This window comes from Marmota marmota, unplaced genomic scaffold (assembly GCF_001458135.2).
Source record: "Marmota marmota marmota unplaced genomic scaffold, marMar, whole genome shotgun sequence".
Lineage (NCBI taxonomy): Eukaryota > Metazoa > Chordata > Mammalia > Rodentia > Sciuridae > Marmota > Marmota marmota.
In genome coordinates this window covers 10,610,496-10,620,269 of record NW_026000185.1, presented here as the reverse complement: position 1 = coordinate 10,620,269, position 9,774 = coordinate 10,610,496, and the positions used below count along the sequence as shown (strand labels likewise).

General features: G+C 49.7%; 1 non-coding gene across 1 annotated transcript; it reads right to left on the bottom strand.

The window, feature by feature from the left end:
* Window positions 1–9,669: 9,669 nt before the first annotated feature.
* Trnat-cgu lies at window positions 9,670–9,741 on the bottom strand. The gene has a single exon. It is a non-coding gene; the product is annotated as a tRNA-Thr (tRNA).
* Window positions 9,742–9,774: the final 33 nt, after the last annotated feature.

Genomic DNA, 9,774 nt, shown 5'->3' with positions numbered 1-9,774 from the left:
TAGCCCTTCCCCCAATTTCAGCACCCCCAACCCCCATGTACAAACAGAGGCAGGAGCAGCATCAAGCCAGGCGGGCCCCCACCTCTTCCACCCACTCCTCGGCATTCCCTAACCTCCCGGGATTCTGCAGCCCTCTGGAAACCCCAGGTCCGTCCGAAATCGCAGAACTCCCCCAAATTCCAAACCACCTTAAGACCAGAAAACAAAGTTGTGTTTCCTTCTCCCCAATCCAGTGTCACTTTGTTAGTGCTTCCACAGCCCCTGGCTTTGAGGGGTGGGCTGGGAATGGGTCGGGGGTGGGGCCTGAAGGTCCACTTTCCACCTGGCAGAGATCTGACCTCTGGCGCTTACAACCCCACGCCCATAAGGTACGTTTGGCTTCAGCAGTGAGGGGAATGCCACTCCAGCTCAGCCCCCGCCTGAAATCCGCCCCACCCACACCCCTTCCCAGGGATCCCCAGATCCATTGCAGAAGCCGCTGCTTATCCAAAGAGGATCCAAATAACTGAGACATGACTTGTCCCTTTCCACCGCCCAGCCTCTCTGCGCGAAAACGTGACTGGACTGAGCCTCCCAGGATCATAAAAAATGTATTTGCTGTCCTCTGTTGGCCAACGGGTGTCACACTCAGAAAACACATCACCCAACCCAGCTGGTGTTCTAAGGACTGTGGGGGAGGTTCCAGAGACCCCCTCCTGAGGGAGTGAGCCAGACCGCCCCTCCTCTCCCTCTGCCAGGCTGCACCACTGCCTGCTCTGCTACTTTGGGGTTCCTGTCATTGCAGTCCCTGCACAGGACTTTGATCCACAGGCCCTGTGGCTCCTGTCCCCTGCCCCCCAGGAGCTGTTCATCCAATAGCAACCTGGAGAAGGAATCTGGCAAAAGAAGGATAAGGTCAGACCCTCTAAGGCAAAGGGCAGATCACCGATAACCACCCCCATCTCCTCCTGAAGACCTACTATGTGCCACGCATATCAACTGTTCTGAGAAGACCAAGCCTTAGAGAATCAGTTGTTCGTTGGACAATTTGTCCTCTCTGCTAGGCACAGCTGACTCTGGGACCATGGTGAAAGCAAGACACGACCCTGACACAGGAATCTGTCATCTTAGGGGAGAGACCTGAGTCAACAGTATTTGTCATTGTGGTCCAGGATACTCACTCTGGAGCCTGCTTGTCTTGAGTCAGGGCACCATGAGAAATGGGGGCTGGGCGGGGACGTCCCCACTGTGGGCAGTCTTTATGGACTCACCAACCCCTCTTGGGGGGTCTATTGCTATGTCCCCTCTGCTGTCTCTCACCTTGGGAGACCCTGGGCACTTGGTTTCCTCATTGGCAGTAGAAGTATGAGGCCTGGTTTAGAGGACTCAGGGGATGGAATGAGATGACGCCCTGGAAGAGTCATTGTAACAATGTTTGCTCACATTGGGCTCAAAACGGGGAAAACAGGAACCAAGCAAAGGAAAATACTGGGCCAGTGGGGGGTAGAGTCCGGGCAACAGGTACGGCAAGTGCAGAGGCCCCTTGGGCAGCTGAAGTAGCTCCTTCTTGCTGTGGTCGTGCTAGGTCAGGGTCCTGCATGGTGCTGGCCTCCTAGCACTCCCACATCTGTACGCTGAGCCACAGGATTCTGGAATTTCATCATCCCCAGTCCAGCCCAGACCCTGGGGTTGGTTGGATGCTGCTGGAGGGAAAATCAGATTGCAGTCCACGCAGGGCCCTGTGGGTCAGGCCCGGCTGAAGGCTGACCCTGGCCAGGCCTGCCTTGGTGGCCCATGACTCAGGCTGACGACTGGCCTGCAATTGTTAGGCGCTGGAAGTACCATAGACTCCTCAAAACAAAAGCTCTTTGGCTTGAAGCCCCAGAGGCCCATGCTGCCTTCTCCCAGAAAGAAGCCCCACTTGTACCCAGGTTCCTGGCCGGAGGGTGATGCTAAGGCCCCAGCCAGAATGGTGGAGAGGCCACACCAGGGAGCAGGAGCCCCACACCAGGGAGCAGGAGCCCCAGAGAACTTGGCCTGAGCCTCGGGAAAGCCCTGGACTCCGGCTCTTGGCCTACGGAAAGACTCATGCCACCTCTCTGTGGCTTGGGGGAGGGGTCAGGAAAGAGCCCAGTATTACAAGACTCCCACAATACAAAAGCAAATTTAAAAACTTCCAAAGCAAGCATACAAAAATCACATTTACATTGAACAAATGTAAACCTGTAAAAAACAGGCAGAGAGTGGTTTGTAATGCAGGTACATGAGATTCAGGATGGACAAGATGCATAGAAAACGGACCCTTATGTACCTCCATTGGGATCTTGGGACAGAGTTTGTGCAGGCTTGATGGCCCCCTGCCTCCCTTGACCCCTTCAGGAGGCTGTAACCATCTTGTGATCTCTTTGGGAGATAATGTGAAGACTCTAATCTAAAAAATCCTTCTGTACACAAGGTCTTAGGCAAGTGGCTTTCACTTGACCAGGTCTGAAGTGCTCTGAGAGCCAGGGGTGCCCCGCCCTGCCCCAGCCTCGGGGCCCTCTGCAGGAACAATGGAGGGCCTTTCACTGTGCCTTGCCCACCTGCTCCGTGATGCTTGTGTCCCCCCCACCCCCGCCACCACATACAAGGGCGACAGAAATCCAGGTCAAGGGCAGCAAAGGAAAAAGACTCTGTGTCTCAGGTCCTCAGAGTCTGTGATGACAGGTGGGCAGAGACTTAAGTCTTGCATTTCTTTGTGAGGTTAAAAAAAAAAAAAAAAAAACACTCAGGGCAAGTTGGGGCCGTGGATGCCTCTGCCCTGCTTGGTTGGCATCCGGGACAGACCCTATGATACAAATGATCTCTGATGGAGCCTGCGGTGTGCTCGTCCTTCCACACCCTTAAGAACCCTCCATCATCAGATCGACCCCATGAAGCAGGAACTGTTCTCTATGCCCCGTTGACAGATGAGGAAACTGACTTTGTGGTGGTGAAGTCACTTGCCCTAGGTCCTCTGACAGGCAGTTGCTAGGAAGGCTGGGGGGGGGTCCTGTGAATGCTGCTGGCTCCCTGGCTCCCGGGTCTCAGCCCAGTGTGCACCGCTTCCAGGGGGGCCTCTGGCCCAAAGCTGTCCACTCTTGCATTCCTTGCGGGACACTCGGTGGTGTATTATGGCAGCTTCCAGAGGTGGAGAGGCAGGTGGGGTTGCTCCCCCTTGGCAGAGAGAGGAAGTGACTTGGGTAAAGCCCGCTCTGGGCTTCCACATCTCTGATGAGACTCCCCCACGCCTCTGATGCTCAGATCCTCCTGGGAAACCTCTGTCCGCCTCCCCCCCCCCCCCCGCCCCACAGCTCTTCCTCACCCTCCAAACTCAGCCACGGGCTTTGCTTGGGCGAGTCCTCTCTGCTCACCTGGTGCTTCTGTCCCTTTCTGTGTGTATTTAGTAACCCTTTGCCATTTGTCTGTGAGCCCCCGGGGGCGCGGTGGCCATGGGTTCTCTCTTGCGGTCTGTACCCTGTGAAGCCCCCGGCAGGGCTCAGGGCAGACTGTCGGAAAAGGAGCAAAGTGGCAGGAGGCCCTGGGAGAGAGACTGGGCTCTGGGTCATGGTGACTTCCCCTTTGTGGGTCCTAAGGTTCCCAGGAGAACTCCAGGCCCGGAATGACAGAAAGACGCGCTACTGTTTGGTGAGACTCGAGGGCCCCGGGTTCCTGGTGGGCTGGGACAGAAGTCCTTACCTGCTAAGGGGTAAGGACCCAGGCATAGAAGTCGCCGGTAAAGAGCCTGGCTTTGCCAGGAGGGGAGAAGCTGGAAATCCCTCCATGAGTGGGACAAATCCACCGGCCCTCCTGAGTTTCAGTTCCCTTAGTGACAACCAGGGGGAAGTTAAAAGGATGACTCTGCGTGAGACCCAAGGAGTGCTTGTATAGGTCTGGCGCATACTAAGTGTACTAAATTGTAGTACACAATTTACATACTAAATTGTGACAATTGTCATCAGCAATTACATGCGATGATGATCATTTTATGCTATGGATAGTTTTACAATTGCAAAGACTTCTCCCTCCTCTCTTTAAAACGTGGTGGCTGATCCCTGGCATCCACTTCATCCCGCCCCCTAGTCCAGGGGAGTCAAAGTGGATGAGGCACTCGAGTGGCCTGACTGGCCTGTCCTTGGTCACCCAGAGACTCAGAATGGACTTCTCAAGAGTTTCAGCAGAGTGGTCGAAGTGTGTGGAGAAACTAGAATACCAGGAAGTCTGGCCCAAGTGGAAGCGAAAAAGTCAACTTCCCTATGGGCGTGGATGGCTTCCCTGGAACCCACGGGACGGTGACCACACCACTGACTCTCAGACCAACGCCAGCGTCAAAATAAACGCTGGTGGATTTGGAGCGTTTTGCCCAGAGGTTGCCATGGGCAGAGCACAGGGCCAAATTGAGCCCACAGATGTGTTTAATTTGGCCTGCAGAGCATTTAAAATAATAATAATAATAAATTTGATTCAGTGACCAATATTTTTAAATCAGGAAATTCCATATATATATATTTTTAAAATCCAATCTTCTGGCTTAAAAAAAAAAACATTAGATGATCTAAAGATTTGGCAGCAGAGGGCCAGCTTCCTAGGGGACAATGGTCAGGTGGAGCAGAACAGTGGCTGCTGCTGTAACAGCTAGCCCCCCCATCTTTCGTTGGCTTAACACAGTGCAAGTTTATTTCTTGCTCATATCACAGTCCAAGGAAAGCGGGTTGGGGCATGATTCCCAGAAGGCCAGAGGCAAAAGGGAACATGGAATCATGGGAAGGTTCTCTTGTGCCCCAGTCTGGCAATTTGCTCAGCAAAACAGAAGCTGCTTCCAGAGGCCTGCCACAGTATTTTCTTTTAAGTGCTACTCGTGCCTGAAATATGGTTCTGGTTTTGAAATGTGGTTCTCAGCTCATGAACGTATACAAACCACTTGCTCCCTTAATAAGCATCCCATTTTTTTTTTATTCTTTAATGTAGTTTTTTAAGCACATGATGTTACACCAGATGGGGGGGTGGCTGCCAAGGTAGTGTGGACTGGAGGCCTCTTCTTGCAGAGGGTCACTATGGAGCAAGATCGAGCTTTGTCACTGGGGACTTGGCATCGTCTCCATGCAAGTGCCTTCTCTGAGTGAACAACCCTGCTCTCCAGAGGTCTCACAACTGTTGATTCTTTACATTTCTTCTTCTCCCCTCACCCTGCTCCTGTGGTTAACTTTATAAATTTGTACTGCAAAGGTTGTAAATAATAATTTAAAAAAATCACAGTGCTTCTCTTGGCCATGATACTAGGAAAAAAGTAGTGATTTTCCCCTGCAATTCTTTCTTCCTCTCGCCACATGTAGGTCTTCATTATCGATAGCCTGCTGCATGGGGCTTCCTTGGCATGGAACTGGAATTTCTTTAGAGCCTAAGAACTCAAAACCAATGCAGGCACATACAGGTATATCTCTTGATAGATGTGGTTTTGTTTTTTGTTTTGCGGTACTAGGGTGGATCGAGGGCCTCATGCATGCTAGTCAAGCACTCAACTCCTGAACTACATCCCCAGCCAAAACGGGACCTCAAGTCACAGTTCCCTAAGAGCAATATATTCTGAAATCTGTTATCAACATAGTGCCTAAGAATCCATGCATGATAGTGTACAGTTAAAAATTCATTAAGAGAAATTATTTCATGTTAAGTACTTTCATCACACCAAAATAAATGAATAAATATGTTCACAGGGACTCAGGGAAACTCTCGGAGGTGATGGATATGTTCATTACCTTGTTTGTGGTGATGGTATCAAGGGAGTATGCACATGTCCAAGGTCACCCAATTGTGTACATTAAATATGTGCACTTTTAATGCATATCATCATATTTTATTCCTTTTGGGGGGGTGCTGGGGAGGAACCCAGAGCCACTTGAATACTAGGCAAGCGCTCTACCACTGAACTATACGTCTCAGCCCCTTAATGCATCTTTATTTATTTGTTTTAGTATTGGGGACTGAACCCTGGGTGCTTTACCACTGAATTACATCCACAGCTCTTTTGATTTTTTATTTTGAGACAGAGTCTTGCTGAGTGCTTAGGGTCATGCTCAATTGCTAAGGCTGACCTCAAACTTGCAACCCTCCTGCCTTGGTCTCCTAAATCACTGGGATTACAGGCGAGCACCACTGTACCTGACTTCCTTAATTCATCTTTAAAAGGCAAGATCCAAAATATCAATTTCTCTTACTCATCTGCATTCATAGTCACCCCTTCAGGTCAATGAATCAGTCACTCTTTCCAAGTCTACCCGCAGGGCCATGAATGGCTCTTTACCAAACCATCCTGGCTGGTGGATAGAAACGTAGGATTGTCATTAGAAGTCCACGACAGAGAAAGCCAGTGAGTGTGTGTCATTCTGATTTTACAGTGGGAGAAATTAAGGTACAAAGAGATTAGGTGGCCAGTAGGAGATTCTTTTTTCTTTTCTTTTTTTTTTTTTTTAAGATGACATTCCATGCCATGGAACATGACACGTGGCCTCTCTTTTTTTAAAAAATTTATTTTGTAGTTGTAGATGGACAGAATGCCTTTATTTTATTTGTTTATTTTTATGTGGTGCTAAGCATCAAACCCAGTGCCTCATACATGTTAGCAAGTGCTCTGCCACTGAGCCACAACCCCAGCCCAGTAGAGATTGCTCCAAGAGGTGTGGCCCCACTGAAGCCGTCTGGCTCTGCTCTTGCTTCATGATGCCCCTAGGTGTCGCTGTTGAAGTGGCTGTAGCATAGCCTCTGCTGGCAAAGTGGTGCTTCCTTGCTGACTCTGGGGTGCTAGTGGGAACCTAGGCTTCCTCGGCCTCAGACACCAAAGGAATTGTTTCTCAGGCTGCAGCCTGGTGATCTGTCTCAGCAAAACTCAAGTTGATGCCTGCCAATGATTGACCTTGGATAACAGGGAGGGAGGTCGGAAGCACTTCTCTCCCAGTTAGCCACCGGCTCTAATGCACATCTACCTTCTCACCATGGCTGGTTCTCTTCAGGTTCTGTCTCTCCTGCCTCTCTTCCCTGCCCCACCCCAGCACCAGAGGCCTTCTTACCTTCCCCTTACCTATCTAAAAGAGATCTGGGGTGGGGGGAGCTGGGGGTGCTGCTCACTGGCACGTGGGAGGCACTGGGTTCAATCCTTAGCATCACATAAAAACAAAAGGTATTGTGTCCATCTACAACTAACTAACTAAACAAATAATAAATAAATAAGAGACCTGGGAACTGATTCTTCAAAGAACAAAGGCAGCTGACTCCAAAGTGACCTTCAGACATGAGATTCATACAAAAGTTATAGAAATCCAAACATGACTTTATATATTCATGAGCACAAGTGGTTTAAATAAACACAACACATCTTGCCTATTCCATCACATGATCAGCTTTATTCATCGAAGTGTAAACGGAACTTGAATTCAGGATTTTGCTCGCGAGTGTCTGATTCTATGGCGCCTGCCAAACTGGTTTTACAGCTCCATGGCATCCCCAGATGTCCACCAGAGGTGACAGCTTTGGGATTTGTGCATTACTTCCGGGTTTAAAAATGAAAAACAAACAAAACAGCAAGCACTTCTCCATATGTGAATTTATGCCCTTAGTTACTTCATGTAATTTTTGTCTTTGCATGTGTGGTGTCCAGGGTACATGATAAAAATTGCCTTTTGCTAAAAAACATTCTTCACCCAAGACAGAGAAGCAGGGGTGTGAGAAGGGAGGGGTGGAGTGGAAATCAGGGCAACAGCACCATGCTTTGTAGATACTGGCCCACCTGCCCAGAGCAGAGGTATTTTTACCTTTTTAATGGGGAGGAATCTTAGGGGACAATCTTTTCTTTTTAATGATTTTTTTAGTTGTAGTTGGACATAATACCTTTATTTTATTTATTTATTTTTATGTGGTGCTGAGGATCGAATCCAGGGCCTCACATGTGTGGGGGGGTGCTCTACCGCTGAGCCATTTGGGGGACATTCTTAATGGCGGAGAACATAAAGAATATAAATGCTCTTTTGTGGCTCTTTTCAAAAAAAGAAGAAGGAGGAGGAGGAGGAGGAGGAGGAGGAGGAAGAGGAAGAAGAAGAAGAAGAGAGAGATAGANTTTTTTTTTTTTGCACTAGGTATTGAATAGAGGGGTGCAGGGGTGCTTAACCACTGAGTCACATCCCCAGCCCTTTTAATTTTATTTTTTAATTTTGAGACAGGGTCTCGCTACATTACTTTAGGGCCTCACTAAGTTACTGCTGGCCTTGAACTTGAGATCCTCCTGCAGTGTGAGCCACCATACCCAACAATGACAACTTCCTCCTCCTCCTCCTCCTCCTTCTGTTTCTTTAATAGGGAGGATTTGTAGGTGACAAATTACCCATGTAAAACCGTTGTCTTGAAGAAAATCCAAACATTGTCCAGGGTAAGAAGGGAAGGAATCCTTCCAACAGCTTCCCTATTCTACGTCTTCACCATAAGGCAACAACAGTTATTTTGGTTTATCTCCTTCTCTCCATCCCCTGGCTGCAGCCAGCGCACTTACAATGCAGCTTCTCAGGCACCCCTCCTCCCAGAACTACAAAGTCAGAACCTGCTTGTGTGTGCGCGCCGCGCGCTCTCGCTCGCACTACTGAGCATTGAACCCAGGCGTCCTTTATCACTGAGCTACATCCCCAGCCCTTTTTATTTTAAAATTTGTCTTGATAAATTGCCCAGGCTGGCGATCCTCCTGCCTCAGCCTTCAGAGTGGCTGGGACTATAAACGTGTTTGGCCGGAACCTGCATTTTAAAGTGACCCCCAGGTTGAAATGTGAGAAGCTGCTCACTATTTTTGTGTGCATTAACTTGCATATTTATATATGAACATACACATATGCTCCTTCCTGGGTTGAGGATGTGGCTTTAGAATGTGGCTCTTGGCAGAGGAATAATTCTCAAAGTGTGGCCTGGGAATTTAGCAACTTTAGCACCATTCCAGAACCTGTTAGAAATGCAAATGACCAGTCCCCGACCCCAGCCAGTGAATGCAGAAGATCTGGGGGTGCTAGCCTGCCGTCTGTGTTAAAACAAGCTTGCTACAGGCTCATACACCCGTTTTACGGAGGGGCCAATGGAGGCTCTGAGCAAGAGGTTTCTTTTCTCAAGTCAGAATTTCTTCAAGTCTGGGCAGGGCTCCCGCCCTCCCGAATGCAATGCCTACAGTGGATTTCCTTTTAAAAATAGCAGCCAGACAGACACCAGCTGACTCTGGGTGTGGGCTCCATGTCAGGCAACCGCAGTCCTCTCATTGGGGTGGATAAAATTGGATTTTAATGTTCAGAAAAATGTGAAGTGGCCCGTAAGCCAGCTAAGTGCCACCAGCTAGGTGGGTCTGCTGGGCCTTCGCCGGGGCCAGGATCTACAGGTGACCCCGGCCACTGGAGCTTTGCACCTTCTCCCAGAGCTTGACGTCAGTAGGGGCCGTTTGCCAAGTTCGCTGCCCAAGCTGGACCAAGCGGCCCTCCACCTTCTGCAAGAGAGGGAGAAGCGATTAAGGCCAGTTAAAGAAAAACGATCGCACCCTTAAGGATTTCAGGGAAAGGATTAAATGCAGAATCGGGGGCGTGGAAGCCCTGAAGGAACCCTTTTGAGAGCTCATTTCCGCCTAAAAATTCTCCCCCCCCGATAAAGGATCGCTGCAGGCACGGACGGGGTTCGAACCCGTGATCTTCGGTTTACGAGACCGACGCCTTACCACTTGGCCACCGCGCCTGCGTTAGAATGGCGGCCCCGCGAACCTTATCC